Source organism: Pelmatolapia mariae, linkage group LG15, assembly GCF_036321145.2.
Source record: "Pelmatolapia mariae isolate MD_Pm_ZW linkage group LG15, Pm_UMD_F_2, whole genome shotgun sequence".
NCBI classification, from domain to species: domain Eukaryota; kingdom Metazoa; phylum Chordata; class Actinopteri; order Cichliformes; family Cichlidae; genus Pelmatolapia; species Pelmatolapia mariae.
The window spans coordinates 4,636,730-4,661,343 of NC_086240.1; the positions used below are offsets into that span (position 1 = coordinate 4,636,730).

At 39.3% G+C, this 24,614-nt stretch overlaps 1 protein-coding gene across 4 annotated transcripts in view; it reads left to right on the forward strand.

Annotated features, from left to right (window-relative positions):
- Positions 1-24,614, forward strand: part of LOC134642893 (1-phosphatidylinositol 4,5-bisphosphate phosphodiesterase beta-4-like) — a 66,319-nt gene that overhangs the window by 3,962 nt on the left and 37,743 nt on the right. For 2 of the 4 annotated variants that reach the window (XM_063494959.1, XM_063494963.1), the window contains exon 3: positions 15,004-15,070. The exons of 1 other annotated variant lie outside the window; for it this stretch is intronic. The gene's annotated coding sequence lies outside the window, so the exon portion shown is untranslated. The remainder of the gene's footprint in view (positions 1-15,003; positions 15,071-24,614) is intronic. One more of the 4 variants, XM_063494962.1, reaches the window with a different exon arrangement.

The following is a 24,614-nucleotide window of genomic DNA, read 5'->3' on the forward strand; positions in this document are numbered from 1 at the left end:
TTTCTTGCGTTGTGTTTCTTAGTTTGTTGTTACATTCTGCCCAACAGCGCCGCTGGCTAATAAACCCCTGGGGCAAATATTAAAACGACACAGCGTCCAGAATTTAGTTGAACATAAAGTTTGGGAAAACCGAGCTTGCAGTAAATCAGTCAATGTAATGTATGTGTCAGTGTTTGATCTAACACATTTCTGCGTGTCTGCGTGCTCTAATATCCACCTGGATCTTGTTTTCCTGCCACTTTTTCTTTGAGGCCTCATTAGCGAATACAGACACTTCCTTTCCCGCATTAAATATTACAAACACGTTGTGCCGAGAACTGGAAAGGACAGACATCTTATTGGATTTGTGCATGAAGTCTAAATTTTAATTGTATCTTTCATGAAAGGCTGATATTCGCTGATCCACTGCACACATCACTCATTGATAAGTAGGTTGTGTGACTGAAGCTGTTGCTCTGTTCCCCCGTGCCAAGTTTGACACTTTAATGAAGCTCAAATGTGATTGCTGCCTATGTGTTCATGATGTATTCTGTATTAATGATGTGTAGCATCAAAGCTGTCTGTTAGCTTTGCCTGGTTCATTTTCATATGTCTCCTTTTATCGAGCAGAGAGGTGTGTATTATCTCTAAATTATTCTGTTGGCAAGAACCATATGACTATAACTTGATAGTGACTAGGAAAAGTAATTCTTAAAACATTTATCCAAGCATTGCTTTAGAAACATATTTTATGATTGCCACATATTATAGTTTGTGATAAAGGTTTGATTATTGAACAGTAAGCTGGTCTCCAGTGCAAACTGCTGGCATCTCTGAAATACACAAAAGGTGTCTTTTGGCAATCTGTCCCAACGGAAGATGGATATCTCTCCTAACTTGACATATTCTATGGAATACAGTCGTGAAGAAGTTTTTCAGGAATCTATGCCGTCCTGTGAAAGATTAAGTACTCCCTTCTACAGGAATTAAGAGGGTAAATGGTAGCCAGGTGGTATCAGTCAAATATGATTAATGGATCAGCTGCAAGTGTGAGAATCTCTATAAAAGCAGAAATTTTGGTAGTTTGTAGGTTTTGAGCATTCATGTCTATGTTAACACAATGCCACAATCTTCAAGTGAGTGAACATCCCAGCAAACTCACCCCAGGGTCAGACTGCGCAATCCTCAGAGAAACTGCAAAACCCCAAGAACTACAGCTCAGACTCTACAGGCCTGTTAGCATGTTAAATGTTGAAGGTCATGACAGTACAGTTGGAAACACGAGACTTCAACAATATGGCTTTTTTGAAGGGTTGCTGGAAGAAAGCCTCTTCTTTCTTATATGGCAGCACAGATTAGGGTTGTAGAGGTGCAATCTGGACAACCACAAGACGTCTTGAACTATGTCCTTTGGACAAAGTGGAGATTTTGGCCATTATGATTCCACAGTTATTGGTGAAAACCAAATGCAGTATATCAGCGCAGACACTTCATACCAACTGTCAAGCACGGTGATGGAGGGGCGTGATTTGTGCTTGTTTTGCAGATACAGTACATGGGCATTTGGAGTCATTGAGTTGACCATGAACTTCTCTGTATACCAAAGTATTCTTGGGTCATGTAGCAGGACAATGATCACAAACACAGCAGTAAATCTCTAACTGAATGACTGAACAATAAAAATAAAAACAAAAATCAGGGTGTTGCAATGACCTAGTGAAAGTCTAGACCTTAAACCAATTGAAATGTTCTGCATAAGCAGATGCTCACAAACTTCGATGAACTAAAACAACTTTGTAAAGACGAGCGGGCCAAAATTCCTCTGCAACAATGTGAGAGACCAATAAAGTCAAACAAAAACTTATTAATTAGAGTTGTTGTTGCTAAAGGTGCTTCTACAAGCTATTGAATCATTTTGTTTTCATAGGATGGCAAAGAGTTCTGTGAAGACTCTTTTTCATGTGACTGTATGTTAAGAAAACAGGGCATGAAGTGCCATCTACAAGTTCAATCTTGTGATTTACATACCTGGATAATTATGCGCTTGTTGAAACAAGTGTTATAAATATCAGTTACAACTTTATACTTGCCTTCCAAATAATGTTTATAGATGACTTACAGAGTCTTTATTACCTGCTTAAAAAGTATGATAAACATTAGTTGCAACCTTACTGTAACCTTTCAGAAAATGTTAATAGATGCTTTGCAGATCAATTTTTAGCTCACAGTATTCATTTACCATTTCTTAAAATGGTTATTATAAAGTACTGTCAAGAATTTACTAATAAAACCCCATCCTATTGGGTTAAGCTTCTACTTTAAATCCACCTGTACCAGTGTGTATGGCTTTTCACAGTAATAGATCGTGGGTAAATTAAAAAATGAGTGCTGTGGTGGTCATTGAAATAGACTGGCATATATGTGGCGCTTTTCTAATCATACTGCCCACTCAAAGTGCTATGTGCTACTATGTGTCACATTTAATCATACATTCATACAATATTTTATTCGTCACAGTTTTAATACTTGATCGACGTCTCATCCATAGCCAGTTAAGAATGATCAGTTTGCCTAACAAGCATGTCTTTGAATTAAGGAAGGCAAAGTAAACCCAGCAGAAATCTCCACAGATATAGGGAAAACATCCAAACATCCATATAGAAAATCCCAAGGTGGGATTCAAACCAGGAACATTTTTGGTGTGAGGCAACACGCTAAACATCCTAAGCTTACACTTCAGTAACTACATGTGACAGGAAAGAAGGGAACACCCAATCCTTTGTAGACAATGAGGAATAAAACAGCATTCAATAATCACAGTTTACATATCAGTTTTGCTATCATGCCTCACCTTATTTTAGCGTGTATACCATCCTGCTGGTGCAGGCTAAAAAACGTTTTAACTACCAGTGTTGATTAATGGTTATTAATATTTGATACAAATTCTTTTTACCAATATGATTTTTTTTTAACTGTCATCATGTTATGGAGCATTCATGTAAAAAATCAACACCTCTTTGTGTTGAAGGATAAAATAATAAGTTCAGTGCTTGTTCAATCGGAGAACATAAGATCCTTCCTTCTCGCACGTAAGAGAAGCAGTGTCAGCGGCAGCAGAGTCAACACACCTAAATTCCCACTGCAAATATTTACACGGATCCAGCACTCTGCAACTTTGTCCTACCCTGATGCATTTTAAGACCTTGGCATTTATCGAAAATATGGATGTGACAGGCACCTGAGGCAGCACCCGGAGAGAGAAGATATTACTTTTGGAGGAGTTTCGTCTTTTAATGTAATCAAGTAGCATAAAGAAAATGAGTCCTCATAAATGGCCATACCAAAATAGTTACAGAGAAATGTAAACGTGTCAAAGTACCTTCTTTTGGATATCCAAAGAAGCTGTAACACTGCTTTTGTGCAAATGTGGCATCTTTCGGTTGTGCACTTGCTTAGAAAGCTTTCTAAGAAACAACATGAAAGACTCTGTCCTCGTGGATGTTCAGTGCTGCGGGCCCGTGACAAGGCTAAAAGGGTCAGGAAACCTCAGCACCCCCCCCCCGCCTGCTCTTCGCTCTGATAAAACCACTCAGCTCCACTCCCACAGTCTCAGCTTCACGTACACGATAGCTGATCAAAAAGTGGCCTCAACCCTCACTAATCCAGATGTTGTGGATTATAGAGCCATGTGGGAGTACTATTAGCTGCCTAAAGAAAGAGAGAGATCAATGATGAGAACGCGTGTCTTCACTACAAGGGTAAGTGTGGCTCGAGGGTGAATATAATGACGGGGGTATTCTCTGCAGACTCTAAGCCAGCAGCAGAGGGAAGGAGATGGGTGGTGGTGCGAGTGGGGGTGGTGGTAGTGTCGGCGGCGAGTGAAAGCAGAGCAGATAGAGAGCGAGCAAGACTCTTACTCTCACACCAGCAGATGGAAGCTACAGTCATCAAGTCAATATTTACACTTTCTTAATAAAAAATTGGCAGCATCATCCTCGCTGAATCAGTAGCGGGCAGCAGGAGTATCTGAGCTTGTGTGAAAGAGGATTTGAGGAGTAAAAACAACACTTCAGTGATAATAACCGTGGCTCGACTCCACGCGTCGGTCTAAAAATACGTTGGGACGAACCCTCCCCTCTCTTTTGTTAAATGCACACACGCTCGCAATGTGCACATTCACTTTACCCATGGCTCAATCCACTGTGGGGATACATGTGAACGCAATTTGCACTTCCAATTAAACTGTCGACCTTCGCTCCAGAATGCAAAACGTGATTCTGTACCGTCCTCTCCTGGATAGCTATTATTAACCATCCCAGGCCCGTAATAGAGAGCCCACGGCTTTACAACGCACTGACGAGGATCATTGCAGTCAGCAAAATTATCACATTTATCAACACTGTCAGTACTTGAAGTGGAAAATTAGCAGATATTTTACAGACTTATCGATCAAGCTTTTAATGGTTTATCTGTTTGCGTTACAAATGGGGCAAATGCAGGGAGGTCTTTAGTGTCTTCTTTACGTGTTTGCTGAAAATAAAGTGGAGCATTAGTGTGTTTTTGGGAGGATACCAGTCATTTACATTAAGACAAAGAGCACTGTGAGAGAATAAGTTAAGATTCTGAAAACTGCAGAGTACATTAGGCGATGGTTAGCCTAAAGCATCCCGCCCAGCCTCTAACACAGCTTCAACGCATGACTTGCTGGCCTGATCAGATGACTTGATAAACAGCAGGAATGTTGCTTCTTCCTCTCTCTACAACGCTGCCCTTGTGGCGTGGCGTGGTGTGTGTGTGTGTGTGTGTGTGTATGCGTGTGTGTTTAATTTTAATTATATAGCAGTGATATAAAGATGTTCAGGTTGGATTACGGATTATGTTTTTTGGTGAGTTTCCTTTAATGTAATGTCCTGTGGCATTATTATAACATGACTTTGTGTGTGTGTGTGCCAGAGGGGTCTCTTTAGGCAGCCCACTACTCTACAATATAGCAATTATGTAACACTTCAGAGATTAGCTTATCATTTACCCTGCTCAGCTCAGTGGAAATGTAGAACACAGTACATGGCACAATTGTCTCTACTTTGTTGTTGACTTGGATAATAATAATGGCTGCAGGGGAATTCTTGCTATATATGTAGATATAGTAGTTAATATGGGCCTAATTTATGTCTTTCTTTGGTTTTTTTGGTTTGAAAGACAAAGCGGATTTTAATGGCATTTTTTTGGGAGGCTTTCTTTGGAGTTTGTAACTCATAAACTGAAAAGTACAAGCAGGGAAACAAACAGATTTTAGGTGGAGTATAAACACTGGGTTTAATAGGCGAATAGTTCCCTTCACATGGCTTTCCAAGCACTGCCAGAAATTTGTCAAAGAGCCTCGTGCATTTTTCATCAGCCACTTCTTGGATGTCATTTAAACAAACCTCTGTCCTTAGCACATAAATCCTTTAGATGGCTATCATAACAAACTGTAGAAGCAATGTGAAGTTTAGAAAAGTGTCACGAAGCACATCGTAAGAGGACAGATGTAAATTTTCCAGTGAAAAATGCTCAGACATTTTCCTTAGGTGACGCAATTATAGCACATGACATAGACTAGGAAATTCTATATGCTGTATATATTTACTAGATAGGGAATTGTAAATTATATATCACACATTGCGTTCATGTGCATATACAGTACATATATCTAGGATTGTTCCTAGCACTTGCTGAATTATAAAGACGTTTCCGCTTGCGGAAGACCATCTCTAGAGCTTCAACAAGCTTTGTCTCTGTGTCCTAGTAGTGCCTTCTAAGGTTCACCTGTTGCATGTTTTTGCAATATACATTCATGTTCTTTTAAAAGCAATGACAAACCAAGAGAGTACTGCGCCATTTCTCGAGTCACCTCTCATTTCTTTATGTTTAGCTTCCAAGGAGCCAGAGTTTCTGTTAATTTCTTTAAAGGGGTCTTGAGCAATTGCTTCCCAAAGTTTATTTTTAGGACATCGGCTGCTCATTTACTCATTTTCAGTCCAGTCCTTGTACCTGACCATTTTTAGAGGAATATTTTGTTTAAGATACTTAGCACTCCCTTTAGCATAAAAAACTGTTAAGCATAAAAAAGTCACCGAACTCTAGGGGTGAACCAGTATTTTGTCTACATGTAAAAGTCAACTTGGCAAAGAACCTAAACTTTAGACAAAGAACCTAAACTTTAGATGGCTGTATGTCTCTAGCCATGTATGAAACACGGTGGAGGCTCTGTCATGTTTGGGGCTGGATTTTAGTTAAAAGGATTTTGTTAAAATTAATGGAATTATAAATACAGAGTAAAGACTGCTTAAAAACATCATAAGAAAGCTGCCTAAGAGAGTTTAGAGTCTTTCAAGCTTGTTGGAATAGTTTAAACTTGCGTATATTTTGCCTTATACACTTTATTTCCAAGTCTGTTTTCATCTTTCAGTAAATTGCTAAACCTATTTCCCATTTTCTAGCAAAATCTAAATAAATGAAGGGTGGCTCAATATTTGCATTGCACAGTATTATAAATAAATAAAACTGAAAAGAGGCTGAACATCAAACACAGAACACAATAGTTGTGTGTTTCACTGAGAGTGGTTTCTTCCAAAATGTCATTTTCTTGGCTCAGTAAGCACACAGAAACTCCTTTTGTTTATGAAGCTCCTGTTATTATTTAATTCAAACTCTAGCAAGTTGACTAACAATGAGAAGAAAACTGTATGAGCGGTTTCACTGCAGCACTGAAAGCAATGATTACTTTCACCTAAGGCCTTGAATTAAAAGCCTCTTCCAGGCATGCACCTCATTATGCAAATGTACCGGTAATTTCATTTGTAATTTTTGGTTCAAGTCACTTTTCTGCAGAAGTCAAGATGACAATCTAATGAGGTCAAACATCCTGTTAGATCAATCTGTGGACGTGTTGTTTATTATTACACAAGGTTATACTTAGGTTCCCATCAATTTGCTCTCCTCAACAGCTTAAAGTATGAACAAACATTCAGATTACTCAAAATGCAGTCGCCGTGCTTAACTCTTTACTACCGTGTGATTTTTACAGCTAAAAGCTGATTAGATTTCATGCTACACACAGTGTGAAATGTTTTCTGCTCAGCAACTGAGAGCATATTGGTTACCGTGTTGAGGAGTTGGAGTAGCAGAGATCAGATATTAACCTAATAGCTTACTCTGGCTGCTCTGTTTGTTCTTTAATGAAAAATAATTATCTTTTTTTTGGTGACGATTTTTGATGAATGCGTAGTCCATTTAATTTTCTGCGGCAAATTGAAATTTCTGTCTTCCTCACAGTCAAAGGCACCCAGCATTGTGTCATTGAAGTGTTTTTAATGTGAACTAGAAGCAGCTGTCTGGTTGATATTAGGAGTAATATAATACAACCGTGCATCTGTGTTAGAGTGTACAGTAGACGGTCAGGCTAATATCAGTGAGGTCAAATTATAAACATTCATGTGGGATGACATGCATTCATCATCTCCTGTCAATCCTTTGTGTGTTAATAGACAATATGAGTCCAGCACGGGGCTGGCAGACTCCACCACTAACAAGAAGAACAAATAAATGAAAGGGTAATACGTTTTGTAAAGTGCCAGGGACTTCTTGTCCTTGTCCGTCCTCACTGTTGCATAACACAAAAAATTTAAAATCATCTGTTACCATCTTGGCTCTGTGATTCAGCCAATGTAGTCTAGAAGCCAGTTAGATGCACAGGGCATCAAAAACAAATTGCTTTATGGTTAGAATTGTAAAAAAGAGAAAGTGGCAGCATGTTTGCTGAATTCAGCCATGTTTGACCTGAAAATGAGAATGGGACCGATAAATGTGGCAGACTCAAATCATTAGCTTTTCACACACCATTAGCAGCACATGTTTCATATTGTTATGTTTGGCTTGACTTGAAGCATTAGATAGCGTCTCAAGCTGTAGAAGAGTGTCGGCTGTGAGTCACATACGATTGTCTACGGGGAACTTTCATGGGAGTTTCACTAACGCAGCCAGCAATGCTGGCTGAAAAAGCAAAGTGTAACTGCATGTTTGGATAAAATGACTCTGGTTTGCCTTGCTTTAGGGTCATGGAAAAACAAGAGCCTTTTCTTTCATGCAGGTGTTTGCTGCTTATAGTGCCTACAGGTGAAAATGGGGTCAAAGTTTAAAAAAATGTTGAAATTATTTTTAAAGCTGTGAGCAAAAACATGATAATCACAACCTGCAACATCAGAGAGAACCACATTCTCTTTCTTCTTGTCGTTTTTGCCTCTCACCAATCTCTTCTAACAGTACACCTTTTTTCAAATACCAGTTGGCAAACATTATGTGTGAATTACTGCTTTGTATGCATGTGTGTCTGCAGGAATACACAGACTTGTATTTGCAGAGGAGCAATAATCAGCTGCCACTCTAGAGACTCTCAGCTATGCTGACTTTAATGACCAAAGCATCCACCATATCTTAGCAACTAAGTCCAACTAAGTACGCAGCTTTGGTGGGAGCAGTGTAGCGGCACAACTTTGAAAATAAGAACAAAGGAACCACCCAGTCCTCTGCACCATTATGTTGAACACATGAAAAAAATAAAAAATACACACAAGTATACATGGGTGGCACACCAAGACTGGATGGTTTTTTTTATGTATTTAGGAGAGTCTTTGGATTAAATTTGCCTAAGCTTTGTTAATAAATGCATAAATGTTTTTTTTTTTTTTACTTCTGTAACCATTTTGTCTTTTTAAACTCCTTCAAAAACTCAATTTATATTGTTGAGATGATTTTACAGAAAAACCTGGGCAGATATCCACATTCACTTGTCTCTATCATGTGGCTCTACAGCTAATAAGCCAGTCCTCTGCTACCTTCTTACACCTGCATGAGCATAACCTCTGCTTGTGAAGGACATGCGTTTTAGAGTGAACAGACATTTCTTTGAAAATGTCAAAAACACTCATGTGGAGAGAGATTGTTTTCATTTTTGAATGATTTTTTTATAATGAACCTGTATTATATAACATTGGGCAGATGGATGACTGCAGTGTTATAGATTCCTGGTCTGAAACTTAATCCCTACAGTATTTCATGTCATAGCAGCACAAATTATGCTGTGTAATAGCTATGAGCTATTAGCTGAGGTTGAATGGTTTCCTACCATTGGTCCACGCTAATAAAATCTACTAATTAGCCTGCACAATGGCGGAAGGGGAGAAGTGCTCTCCGCTTGTGTCTGATGTGCGCAGAGAGACCCAGACCTAATTTTTTCCTTGTTAAAGACAGTCGTCCATCATTCTCCAAGGCAAAGCGAGCGATATTCTCTGACTCACTAAGCAGAAAAATCCTCCCGCTCACCTTCTCTCTCTCTCTCTCTGCCTGGATTTTACTCTCTTTGGCTGCCTCTCACTCTTTGGCCCTCAGGGAGCTGGCTTCTGACAGCATCACACAGAAAAAATTAAATTGAAAAGTCAAAGTGTATGTGAAATGTTTTGGTGCCTGTGCAGCTTTGTCTTTGTCTGCTTGCCTTTCTCCCTTCCTCCATTGTTCTCTACTGCTCTCAGGATGCCGCCCTTTTTGTCTTTACCTCCTATTTCAATTTCACCCACGTTCTACTGTGAAGACAGTAAAAAGAGTGATGTTTCAGGTTATTTATTCCATTCATGCCTGCGTGGATCTTTCCGATGGATTGTAGTACATGAATCTATTGGGAGAAAAAAAAGATGAAAAACAAAAAAACCTCATAAATAGTTGAGAGAGCTTCTAGCACCACTCCTGGCATGACTCATTTTGTTTATACTGCAGTGTTAGCAGAAACCGAACGTAAGTTCCAATGAATGGTGATAGCATTGAGTTCAAGTCTTTATATTTTAACTCCTTCCACGCTACAATACTAGTCCGTGTCCCCGTTTTCAAAGGTTGCAGAGAGTGGATATTCATCGAAGAGGTCATCCGGCACTATCACTAAAGTGGATGCAGCGTTTTGGTTGCTTCAAATTAAGTTGTGTTGGAGTTTTGAGATTTTAAAGCCGGTTAAGCAACACCAGTTCTTACAGAGTCATTGTTATACAACTGTTGTTTACTCTCAATATGCTTTTTAAATTATGCTGTTAAGTAAGTAAAAAGGTCAATATTTGATGATGTGTTTTGATGTGTGTGACTTGGTGTTGAATCGAAGAAGGCTTGAGGTATCTAGAGAGATGCATTTCTATCATTTTTTTTTCACAGTTTTCCTCATGTTTGCAGGTTTGTCACTAAATAATTGTAATTTGTACGTTTTAGTCATATAAAAAATTAGGCTGGTGTTTATGCAGTTCATGACAATGGTGCTGAATGGTACACTGCACAACTTTACTATCACTATTCCCTGCAGTATAGAAGTATTTTATTAAAAATATTTGTATTGAGTGATTGTGGATACAGTTTACGAACGTATAGAAGTATTTTGGTTCATTTTTTCCCTTTGTTTTTGTTGCTGTGGCAAGAAACAATCAGAAGAGCTCCACATGTCTGAATTGTTCAGAGGTTCATGATTTCGGATCTTGATTTTTAAATGTTGGTCTTTCATAAATGCTACTAATGTTGCTAATTAACCACAGTTAGTGAAACTGATTCTTAATAGGTACTGCATACCTAAAGGTCCTACTTAAAAGTTGTTGTGGACTCCTTCAGCAGCTGCAGATCATGTAAAAGGTGAAAAAAGCTATGTTCTGGGGTTTAGAGTCACCACCGCAGAGCAAAGATGAGACACAAACATTATTACTTAACTTGAATACTTCCGTTCGTACAACAGGTACTTCTTTGGGTAGTGTGTTACTTTCAACGGGTAGTTTTGTTTTGTTTTGTCTGCTAGCAGCAGCAACATGCTAACATTTAACTAGCTTGTGGCTATTCACTACCTGGACTTTCATAACAGTAACCCTTCTATACTATAATACAATACAAGAAGTAATAGACAAAGGAGTTCTTTTAAAAAAAAGAAACTTTATTGGATTTTAAAATTAGATATCAGCCAACTAGCTCCTGATGACACCTTCCAAATTGCATTACAGACAGTAGACTGGTGTGAGCTATTATAATGAAATGGTGATGTATGAAAGGTGAAATGTAACTTTAGTGTTAATGTTTGTCAAGCTTTCTATCCCTCAGTTTTCAGTCTGGTATTCCTACTTTAGTCCTCTGAGAAAACAAACTATCCTGCATGACACAGCTGCACACAAGAACGGGGGGAGGGATTTCTCAGTCCTCCTTTGGTCATTTGGAGAGCTGATGTTATTTAATGTCCATTCAGAGTCGCTCTCAACATAGTTGCAATTGGGGGCCAAATGAGAATTATCATCTCAGTGCCCTGACAGGTGCTGCTCATGGCAGCAAAGCAGTCAACAGCGTGTCCCACAGAGAGCTGCGCGTCAGCCTTTGGGTTGGGTCGATTTCCTGAGGCGGGGACATATGCCGTTAGTACTTGAACTGTCATTCTCTTCACCTCCAGACCAGTTTATGTGAAGCACTTTGGTGTAAGCTTGTATGTGTAGATAATGGCGTATTATTTTCAGATTAGGCTATTTCAGGTAACACGGATAATGTCATTTCCCCGGCCAGATCCCATCCTGTGATACCTGCGGGGAGTGTGTGCGGTTGGCAGTGTTGTTGTTTTAATCAGCACCCCTGTGTGCTTCCCCTGTAAAGCTGTCATTTGTTGAGTGATGGTCGGCACAGCTGTCACTGTTTATACCATTTAAATCCTATGACAGGCAGGGGAGAGATTAGCAGCCTCTTACCTGTTGCTTTAATCAAAGGAATGATTACCGCATGGCTGGATGTTACTTAGAATAGCACCTACTAAAAATACACTCATGTGTGTGTCCGCACAGATGCACAGAAAGAAGAGATGTAGCAAGAAACATCTATTTTTTGTTTGATATTGTGTATTCATGACCAAACTCTTTTAGCTGTGCTACTGGTTGGAGTTTCCATGGTAGCACAATTGAGTTCCAGTTTGTTAGCTTTGTCTGCTAAAGTGTAAAATATCTGTGTCCACTCAGCAGCATCATCACTTATTTTCTTCTACTTATTATTATCCCTAGTAACAGCAGCAGTAGTATTTTACATGTTTCCTATGTCGGTTCATTCTTACTTCGATGGATAAAAGAGGCCTGGTGAAAAAGCAGGACCCAAGTATTGTTAACCTGTTCTTTTTATAGGGCTCTTACTAAATTACTTAGCAGAACATGAATATTGGTGTCTGTACATGTGTCATGGCTTTTTTGATACACAGTGTATCTGTTGATGCTCTACCCTGGCTGAAGAGGCCTGTGAACAGCTCTTGTCCAGTGAGTCCACTTGACATGTGGAATATTTGATCTACATAAGCTGCAACTGTGGGAGAGGCCTATCTACATGAAGAGGGGGAGAGAGGGATCGGAGGCAGATGACTCAAAATAGATGGTGCCAGATCAATACCAAGCTCTGTATTCACTTCATTACATGGGCGTGCTTTTTGCAAGGCCCAACTGATGCTGGGATTTTTTGGAGGCGATTTTTAGATAGTAAAAATGTTGTATATATGTAGAGTGAGGTCAATAATTAGTTGCACAAAACACAATTTTTGCAGTTGTACTTCCATACATCACCACTGTAGATTTTAAATCAAACAGTCAATAGGTGACTCAAGTGCAGCGTTTCAGCTTTTAACGTTGTTTTTTTGGTCTTTTTTTTTTTGTTTGTTTTTTGTTTACAAACATTTTTAATTAACTAGTTAGGAATTAATCAAACGTTGGACTGACGAGCAGTTTCGTGGCCAAGTCAAGCCTGTTCCCTCATTATTTCATGACAAATGATGCGGGCATAATATCTGAAGTTATAGTTTTATACTATAATGTTAAAAACAGGGTGCTAAGAGATGTCAGTGCAAACCAAACAAACAAACCTATGGGAGAAGTCGCAAAAACCTTAGGTGTGGCTGCATGAAGAGTCTGGTGCAAAAAGAATGAATGCACCGACCAGCTCAGCAGCAGCAAAAGGCCTGAAAAACCACAGAAGACAATTCAAGTGTGTGACGACAGAGTTTCGTTGTTGAGAGAAACAACTTTACAAAATCTAACCAAGTCAACACTTTCAAGGATGTAGGCGTATCACTGTCAAAGTCTACAATCAAGAGATACCTTTATGTAAATACAAAGCATGTACAATGTAAATACAGCAGGTTCATAAGGTTCAAACCACTGGTTATACTCGAGAACAGGAAGGTCAGATTATACGGCACAGTTTGGACAGATGAAACCAAGATTAACTTTCAGAATGATGGAAAAGGAAAAGTACGGAGAAGGGAACAAACATGATCTGAAGCATACTGTATCATCTGTCAGACATGACGGCGGTAATGTTATGGCATGGATATGTGTAACTGCCAGTGGCATTAAGTCACTAGTGTTTATTGATGATGTGACTTCTGAGAGAAGCACCAGGATGGATTGAAATACACTTGCTACACTCTCTCCTCAGATTCAGCCAAATGCTGCAAAATTAATCAGACAGCGTTTCACAGATAGATAGATAATGACCCGAAGCATACTGCTGAAATCAAGAGTTTAAATAAATAAAATATTCTTCAGTGGCCATGTCAGTCACCTTGTCTTGGCTCAGCATCTTTTCAGTTATTGTATGCAAACTGATGGGCAGAAATCTGGGCGGTTTCAAAGCAAATGAATTCATTTTCAAAATATAAAATTCAATTTCAATTTGGTGATGATCATTTTCAAACCAATAAATTGAATTTCAAATTAGGATCATTCATATTCAGTTTTTAAAAGCATTTATTCAAGTTACAATTCAGATTCAATCTGAGCAATTCAAATTTAACTTATTCAAATTCAGTTTCTGATGGCACAGATTTCTGCCCATAGACAAGCAGCAACTGAGGGTGGCTGCCGTAAAGCCTCATAATCTTAAAGGAGGAAATGCAGCATTTTGTCATGTCCACCTGTTCTAGACTTCAGGTAGTCATTGACGGCAAAGGACCTCTATCCAAATATAAAAACAGTCCATATATTGACATTGTGTTAGTTTCTCTAATTAATTTGGACAACAACTGCAGTATGTTTAAAGCTGGAACTCACAAGAGGAACCTGTCACAAAATATATTTCTTATTGGGCTTTCAAAAATCTCCACATCAACAACCAATCATAATCCCAGATGGAAATACAACCTTAAGAGCAGCAACTTTCCCTCACTTTACTTGTTGAAATCTAGCTTCTGCTGTCTACACTTAACTGGCAAAGTTTATCTTGCAAAGTGATTGTATAAAGAAACCATTATTGGCCTGTTCCTGTTCTAGCGATGTGATGGTGATGTGAGAGACACAAGCAGAATCACGGTCACTCCTAAGTACAGGAAATGATGAGGAATTTTTCTTGTCTTCAGGCCTGAGGTACCAGATGCCTTGCCAAAAGGGGGATTATCTTCTATAGTTTGGTTCTTGTTTCACTCATCCGCGTTGCCTCTCTGTCTGCACCTTTTGACCCAATCTGTGTTTTACATTTACGTTTTAAGCTTTTAGCAGACTCTGTTTTATTTTCACTGACATACCTGCCTCTCAGAAGCTGCTGCAGAGCAGATGTGGAGGTGGTGCCGTTTGTCTAATTTGCCAGCTCATTTCCACCAATCTCTCTGACAGAGGCAGCCTTTCTTACGGGAAGCGCCTTCCATTAAAAGTTTATTTAGCAGAAGCCAGAGGAATGATTAAAATTCTGCACTTGCCAAATAGGATGAGGAACATTACTGGGGAGCTGGTGATTACACCCCAGTGTGTGCGTTGTGTATGTGTGAACAGTTGTGTAGGAACATGCTCGTGTACATCTTTTTTTTCTGTCAGTGTCTTTCCTAAAGGCATCACAATCATCTGTAATATGACTGTAAGTGTATGAGAGGAAGCTGAATAATGAAGTTAGCACGTATCTGCAAATTGGACTTAATTTCTTTTCTCTGCCCCTCCCGTTTGCTTTTTTTCCCTCTCTTTCTAGAGTGGTCCACTGCTATCTTCCAGTGTTTCCCCTCCCCTCAGTTTTCTGTCTCCCTGTCTGTCACCTGGTAAGTACTCTCAGATTCACCTCCCACATATACAATACAGAGGCTTTCAGTGTTTTTCATTCCTTTATGTAATCATCAGCTCCCTTGCTAGCTTGAACTACAAATTGGTTTAACCTTTGCAAAACAGAGCATAATTTCTGTAAAAAATGTACATATTTATGGCACATGACAGCATGGTAGGTATACAGTATACATACTTATGTTGAGTACAATTAGTAGTCATTTGTCTTTTCAATTCAGCAAAGTGTGTTAGACAGTGCAGGATTAGCCTAACAGACAAGACTTAATGTTGTGAGTTAACTGAGCCAGAAATCTGTGTGAATAATGACCAACTCAGTCTATGAAACATGAGGAAATTATGTGCCGGAATAGGGAAAAACATCAAGTTATTAAGTGATATTTCACACAATTCTGCTAAAAAGTTGAATAGATTTTAAAGTGTCACAGATCAAAGAGACATACACTCGGTAATTTTGAATTTAGCGTGTACACCAAAGAAAAAACAACACAGTGCAGCAGCAAACTGAAACAATCTTTCAAAAGTGGATAAAAACACCAACATTTGCTTTTTTGTCTCTGTCTAGGCATTATTGTGAAAAATCCAACTTTCGAAATTTCCAGTTTACCATCATTTCCATCCAGGAAAACATAATTTCAACCACTGGATACATTTCAGAGGTTTTACTCGTACTCTCTTTTTAATCCTTTTGACTACAAGTGAGTGAAATTTATAACTTAAAAACTTCTTCAGAGCTTCTTTGTTTCAAGTAAAACTTGGACTCGGATGTTTAACATCCATCCTGTGATAATTTATAGTCGTTTGATGAATTTCAGTTAGCTCCTTTACCGTTAGCTTATCTCTCTCACGCTGTCAGACCCTGTCATCAATATTTTTCAAAGGCTAACACAGTGAGACAGTAATTTACTGTTACCATACACCAGCAGTCACTTTAGAATCACCAGTTAACCTGACAAACGTGTCTTTGGACAAGTTTAGACCTAGAACCTTTTTGCTCCATTGACTAACTGTGCTGCCCAGCTATTTATTATATTGGCCAACCCGTATAAATAATCTAACAATACTATTTTTTGCTCTCACCTAACACCCCAAGCACATCTAACACTGCACCCACAGACACATTTTTTTTTTTGCACAAATGAAAACCCACTGAATACATCAGGGGGTATCTGGAGTTCAGTATCTTGCCTAAGAACATTTCAGCTCAGGGTTGAACCACTGACCTTCTGAATAGGAGGCAACCCACTCCAAACCCTGAGCCACCATGAACAACAAACTTACTGGGGGCCATAGGAGAGAACTGGGTAACCAGTGAGGAGAGTTAGTGGTGCATTGAGGAGATGTAACTGGAAAAAAAAAGGATTACTTGTACTGCCATGCCCCAGACCCACTTAAAAAAACAAACTCCAGAGATGTTGACTTCTACATAGTTTAAAAATCATACATCTTTGACTAACATAAAAAAGGACAAGTTTAGTTTATCTGAATTATTATTATTTTTTTTGCCTTTGTTGATGGCCATATTGAAAATGGCTCCATGTTTCCAGATGGCTTATTAAAATAATTTTTAAAAATTAATTATAAAACTGTTTTTTGGGTTTTTTTTTTGCAAATACCAATTTTACTCAATTTTACTACTTGTGTCCATTTGAACAATTTCTCTGCAAGGTGAAGTTACCGGCTATGCTGACAAAATATCAGCTGGTTAATTGTTATACCTTCTGTTGCTTGACTGGGTGCTGCACTGTAGCTGCTCAATGCCCCTAAAACTTAGGGTGAAACCTTATCCTTACAGCTTTAAATCATTATAAGTGCATAGATTAGAGTGTATTACATCAGATTAGAGCTGGGCGATATAAGAATTTTTCATATCACGATATGTTTTTTTCATTTCAGGCGATAACGATATATATCACGATATAAGCCAAATAACTATATTTGTAAGACTGAAATGTGCCGTTGCTCACAAGTAAAATGTGAAATAATCTGCAGCTTGTTTTGATTTAAATATTTATTTCCCATAATAAGTTCAACAGGGTAGATGTACTTAAGGAACATGAGACTTCAGTTTCAGATAAATAAAGGCAAATATTGCAAACTACACAAAAGGCAGCTGCTAAAGCGTTTAAGTTTCAAAATAGAACAAACAAAACAAACTACTAAATTGTCAATTCCACTTAGAAACAAAATTTTAATTCTAAAAATAAATCTTAGTTCGTTTTACAGAAGAACAGACAAAATTGACTAACTTTTGTCAATATCAAATAAACTGAGAACTAAAAGGAAATTCTCAATCTCTCCTTGTTGTATAGCTTAGCTTTTCAAACAGTTTTAACAGTTACTTTAGTCTGACAAAAGCCGAATGACTTTTGTCAGATTGAGCATGCACCGGTTTATTGTATTTCCAGACTTGCTTTCGGCACAATTTACAGTGCGCGCCACTCTGTTTTTTGTCAGACTTGAAATAGCCGAAATACCTTCACACTACAGAACTTCTATGGCCCTTCCGTTCGACAATCTCTCCGGCATTGGAACCATCATCTGTTTTTTCTTCGGTAACCTTCGCTCACGCTCTCGGTTGATTTTTCTCTAGTCGGCAAACTCATTTCCTTCATTACCTGGGCAGCCCGGCTGCAAAAACAAATACACATGTGCGCATTGGCACTTGTGCTGTACGTAACAAGTCACGTGACGTGACGCTGCGGCTGTGATTGGTTCGGCTCTGCGCTACTTAATTTGGATTGGCTGTTCTTTCTTTTTTTTTAAGAGGACAAGAGAGATGAGGTCTATCGCAATAGTTTAATTTTTCTATCGAGAAAAAGTTATTTCGCAATACATATCGTTATCGTTCTATCGCCCAGCTCTACATCAGATATATGTTTAATTACGGTGAAAACATAATTACAGTCTTTTAAATAAAGATAATTAAAAATATGTCTTCAGTTGCAGTGGCAGAATAAACTAAGTCTTGTTATGCACTGATGGTGCAAGTATAGGACAAGCAAGGAGTAATTTTCTTTCACCCACTGAGGCAGGTGTTGCAACATTTTTTTTTTCTGTTGTAATAATCAGTAAAAATCCTCTTTGCATTCACCACCTGTTGAATCTGAATGTGGGAAGTGACTGGTATGAATACCAGCACTCACTTATAAGAATTTTTCTTCAAATGCATTGAATAGCAAGAAAAACACTAAGTGAACAGGCTGGTAATGTTTATAAGAAGCTCCAGTGTATTTCTGCAGAAAATGAAAATACATTTTATTATTAGTTTTTATTGTAATATAAAGCGGGTAGTTCAGGGAGAGCTTTTTCAACGTACCCAAGAAAGCGTCGACAGGACAAGTTGGCTTCAATTTGTAATTCCCAGTTATCTCCTATCACCAGTTAAAGGGCTTGTTTACTAGAATCGAGGGACTCTGTGGATCTGTTTTTTATGGCTGTGCTTATGTGTGTGGCTGAGGCTTTTAATGATAGGGGTAGATGGTCTGTGTTTAGAGATGTGTGTTCTCTGGTATTGCCTCAGGGGCTGGAAGGGTTGGGTGGGCTAGTGAGTCCCCATGTCTCTAAAAATACCCTCTGGGATCCCATTCAGAGGCTGAAATGTGCCTATTTGTGTGTGCGTCTGCATGACGCTACTGCAGCCAGGCAAGCTAGAGGCTATTACTGGCCAGCAGGGTTGCTATGGAGACCAGTCGTGTCAGAGAGGAGCAACATCTGTGGGCTGTTTGTTTGTCGAGACAGGTTTTCCCTTTTCTGTCTCACGTCTTTCTCTCTCTTTTCCCCCCCTGTCAGTCAGTGCCAGGGAAAGACTAACGCTGCATGTTTTCAAGGTTCATGCAGAAGTCTCAGTCTCTCATCATTAGAGCTTTCACACATTTGTAAACATCATTCTTGCATATTGAGCTGATTTAGAAGCTGAGCTTTCTTGGGAAATAGTTTAGCTGTCTCTGCTCAATCATGCTCACAGTAGGCCCTTGGGCTGTCAGTCAGGAGGGACTTGGGGGGGCTTTTCTTCATTGAGTTCACGCCAGTGGAAAGGTCAAATTGTGGGGAAGCATTTAACCCCTGCCCCTTCATGCTGCCTCTCTCCTCAGCTCCCCTCTCTATATGGACATGTTCTATTTCCACTGCTCCTTTCTCCTGGCTGCCTCATCGGCAGCTCAGCGGGGCACAAATTCTCTTTTAATAGGTACATATTTGGGCAATAGGAGAAGTCCCATATTTGTGAGCAACCCACTCGCCCACCCCCCCTTCTTTCTATCCAGTTCTTGCCGTCTCAAGTCTTCAAAGCTTCTCTTCATTGCACATGTTCTCTCTTGGTTATCCTTAATTTTTCTGTCCTCTAAGATGGAGCAGAGTAAGGGCAGTGGGTGGAGAGTGTGCATCTTTGGCAAACAGATGTGACAGGGCACTTCCCAAATTAAATTTGTTCTTTTGAGCATCCTTTAATTTGGAGCATTTTAATCCTGTTAAGGTCTCTAACTCAGCATGGTGCTGTTTTTGCAGGAGCACCACAAACTGGTTTTAATGTTTATCATGAATCCAAGATGCTTGAGTTTATCTGAGCACAATGAAATCTTTTTCAGATAAAATTCAGATGCCGCTCAAGCACTTCTAGTAGTTCACCCAGAATATTATCTACGTATGTGTATCCTCAGTAATCCTGACCATATTTGGGGAAACCTGGTCTCGAAGGGCCCTCTGCATTGTGTGTGTAACAGGGCAGAGCGAACCTCCGACCTCCTAATCCGGTCTAAACGAGACCGTCACACACACACACACACACACACACACACACACACACACACACACACACACACACACACACACGTGCACGCACAGACACACACATGCAGCACAGTCGAGCAGTGAGTTTGTGATGTAACAGTCATTTTTGGAATAATATGGTATTTTCACTCTGCAAAGGCCAGTTACCTAACATTCATCCCCAAATTAACAGGCTCCTACCTCCATCACCTCAGAGTGATACAGCAATCCATTTACGCCAAGATTAGACTAAGCTGTGAGTTTGATTCTGATTGTGTCCCCAAATGCCTCTAGTTGTATTAGAATATGCATATCATCCCCAAAAGTACCTCATCAGTGATAACTAATTCAATTAGTGGCTGACACTGCTCTATATTAATGTGAACCTAATGCTTGTGTTGAGACAAAAGCATTCTGAGTGTTACTTCCAGCAGCACATTGCATGAAAGGTAGTCATTAGAACTATGGCATTTTAATTACATGTTAAATATTTTGTCTATGCTTCTACATTAATGCCTTTTTAAAATTAAATGCAAAGTCTTCTGTCTTTAATGCCAGTGTTCCGGTCATATTTCTATTATTAACCAGACACGGATACCATCTCCTCAGCATCACTTCTTGAAAGATGGTCTTTTCCATATTCCATTTGGGGGCTTCAGTTTCACATATTCATCACTCTGCAAATAGAGTGAGGATTTCTAGTTATATTTTTGGACTCTATTTTCGCCTTAGCACTTTTCCTTTGCAGAGCTTCTTGAAAACATCACTGAAATATGGATCGCCAAAGTAATGTGAAAGTCTTTTGTCTGCTTCTGTTAACTTCCTTGTTAAATTTCTGTCTTCAGATGGCAAGAGAAGCTTTGACCAGTGACACGTGTGTCAGTGTTAAGGTTGGATTAAGTGTGCTAATGTGTCAGCCAAGCCCCTTTACCTCACCACATTCAGGGGACTCCCTGACACACAAACACACATACATGCACACACAGACAAACAAACAGTACTCTAAATGTCTGCGATAAAGAGTCTTGATAACCCCGGGGACAACCCTCGCCCTTCTCTCAATTCCTTCTTTCCCTCCCTCCTCCTCGTCTTTATTTCCCTTTGAGAGGCCTCAGTCTTCCTTCAATGAGGGTAGTCATAGGCCCTGAGGTCAACAGACTCTAGCTCTCTTTTTGTCACACACACATAAACATACTGATATCCACACTTTGGCAAAGGCTTTGGGCTGTCATTTACGAGGTGGATGCTAAGTCTAGTAGGATGTGTGTTCATTTTTCATGTAACTCAGTTTGGAAGAGAGTTAATATGATGGCTATATATAGAACTTTATCAGTCTGCTTTGAGTATGGAACAACACTGGAAAGTGAAGTTACTCATTGAAAGTGAGGGAGATCCTACTGCTTGTATTTGCTGTGGGAAAGTGTGGTGGTTATTGTGTGTGTGTGTCTGTGTGTGCATGCATGTGCTCTGTAGCACCACAGTTGGGCGTTGTAGTGAGTGTGTGTGACTGAAAGACAGCCAGTTTCCATCACAGGCTGAAGTTTGATTATGTAACCAGGGACTGAGAAGCATGAGTGAGCAGGGTGATCCTCAACTATAAAAGGCAAAGAAGATGGGTAGAAGAGGGTCATTTGGTGTGGAAAATACATTCTTCCCTTCAACAGTATAATACTTCTTTAGCTACAGTCCCAGAGAAACAAATGTTGATTACAGTTTTTTATATGCACTGCCCAAGAGAACCCTATATCAGGAATTTGACATTGGAGAGTTCATTTATTCTCCTGTTCGTGTGCAGTCTCAGTGGCCCCCACCAGTTTGTGTTTGTTTTTTGTTTTTTTTAGAAAGGTTGGGCTCACATTGGAATTTCTAATTGGAGAAAAACAACTAGGAGTGGGAATCAAAGTGTAACTCACAGAACAGTACTAAAATGATAATTACGGGCGTATTATACGTATTATAGAGGTCCTGAATGTATTGAAAATATACTAGAGTTTTTCTCAGCCTAACAACAATAAATGTACAGTTTTATCTATGTTACTAGTTATTACCACAGTTAGTGTTTATGACCCTAAATGGCCTAAAATTGACATCAGTTTTCACCATCACTATCCAGTTCAGTTTCATTTATATAGTACCAAATGACAACAAAAATTGCTTCAAAGTGTTTATATTGTAAGCTAAAGAGAATAATGGAGAGAAAATTCAAATGATCAAACAACCCCCTATGATCAAACACTTTGCAACAGTGGGAAGGAAAAACTCCCTTTTAACAGGAAGAAGTCTCCAGCAGATCCGACTCAGGAAGGGCCGCGCCCTGCTGCAACTGGTTTTGGTTGACAGAAGAACTACACTCAGTATTTTAGTACACACACTGAAAGCCACCGTATAGTTTCTCCATAGTTCATTGTGATAACACTGTTGTCACTGAGCTACCTTGGTCGCAAACACAGTCCACTGATTGCTTGTACCACAGGAGCCGTGTGTCAGTTCTATATCTTATTCGAGAGCATCCTGTATCTGTGGCTGTAATTTAGTGGCAGCGTGCAACAGTTCTCAACTTTAATGATGAGTCAGGGGACAAAAACAAACCTCTTCATTTTGAAGAAATCCATCTGAGGTTTATTTGCAATCCACTTATGTTTAATGAAGTATGTACGAAGCCTGTAATGCCTTAAAGAGAGGCCATTTGTTCGTTATTTCTCTGTATGTTATTAAAGAAAGGAGGAAGAGCGTTTTTTTCTTTTTCTTTTGAATGCGCAGTTTATCCAACACAGTCTGGATACTCTAAAGTGAGTTAACCTGTGAGATAACAGTGTCTTCTAAAGGGTCTTTTAAACAGTACTTTCCTGTTAGCAATTCTTCAGGCTAAGAGGACTAAGTGGGTTTAAAAAAACAAACTTAAACACTCATGCGGCAACAGACACATTGACACTACTTACTTAAAAAGTCAAACAAGCCTAGTCAAACACAGGCACACACACATGAAGTCACGCACGCAGGCGGTGAGGCAGCAGAAGCCTCAGTTAGCACTCACTCATTGAGCAAAGAGGAATCCAAATGTGGATCAATTGAAATGAGTAAAAGGGAATTTCACTAGCGATTAGCAGCGGGTTGCACCATTCAGTTTTCCCTTCACTCCTCTACTCACTCTTTCATCAGCCGTTGATTCTCCTTGTTCAGCTTGCTCCCTGCATGCCAGTTTTTGTGCAGAGCTGCACTTGGACATGCTAAGGTGCGATAGCCTGTGAAATCAGAGATCTTACACATTTTATACACAAGCTAGAACAAGCACACCACATCTCACTCTTTTTTTGTAGTAGCACGGTTCCTTAGTAAACACTGCCCCCTCCGTATCACCGATTGTTAAGGAAATGTAAAAGCGGACACGGGTGTTATTAACATTTCACTCCTACAAGCTGCTTGCTCAAAGAAAATAGGTCCTGTTGGTGTAATAAAACCATAAGCTCCTTTCAGGTCTCTCATTGAATTAAAGACTGCTTCTATCCAGTGTAAACAGTCACACTTGTATGATATTGCCCTGCTCCTCACGGCGTGAGCACAGCATGCCTGATGCGTGCAGAAAACTCTGAGCAAACATGAGCGCGAATCAATCTGATGGTCCTCATGGTAATGCGATTAAACAAACCTACCACCACCAGAATATTGCCTGGCTGTGATATTGAGTGAACGTTACAGACTTCATCTCTAACACAGATGCCTCATAGCAGCAGCCTGTTGCAGTTTGTTCCCAGTGTTTGAATAATGCTCTTCTTTTTCTGTATGCTCTGGTTGGTGATTGGCCACCATAACGCAGATGTTTTGTTTTTTTTGTTTGTTTGTTATGATCAAGCCAATTTAGCTGAGAGTCATTTTTTTTGCTCTTTTATTCTATTTTTATATAAACCACACGACAAAGATGTTTAGTGTGGCATTACTGTGGCTGATGTTTAAAAATGCTTTATTTTATTCTGATGACCACCTTTTCATACTATGCGAGGCTTCCTCCCTTTTTACTCTTTATATGTATTTAATATGGGTACACTCTATTTTCTTGTTCTAGTACAAGTACAGCAGCAATATGATATTTTTGTATTTTTCTGATTTTATTTTTGTGCATACATTTGTGTGTTATCCAGCAAATGTGGTGCAAATGCTTCAAGGTAAAATGAAATGGGATTTTCACGCAGTGAAAGGAAAGGCATGCATATCTTATTGGGAATTGAATCTGACCAGTGGCTCTGTTGGTGCTGTTACTAAATGATGTGCTCCAAACACCCGGCTGCTGTAAAATAATTGCCAGACCTCAGTGTTTGTGCACACCTCAAACTCGTCGGCTGTATTGAAACATGTAGGGGTAGCCTTGAACATGAGGCACAGGAATTGCTGTCAGTATTCTTCATCTTCAGCAACAGAATACTTAAACTTGTTTGCAGCATGTTGTACACACATATATAATTTGGTGAAGACTTCATATTCCAAAGACCACAAAAGCATCATCAGAACATGTGACATTTGACTGCTGTCCCTTCCTGTGTTTGCATTGTGCTCTGTGTGATGAGCTAAAAAAAAACCCTGTTTGTGTTGACTCACAGAGCTAACAGAGAGAATAAATAGATGGAAAAGTGTCAGAGTTGTGAATGTTTGAGTGACTGTAATGCGTTTTCATTATATTATTGGATTACATATTATCATTGCAGTATTGCAATCAATACTGTATGCTTTACTGTACTTAAAAAAAGCATTAACAAGAATTAGCAA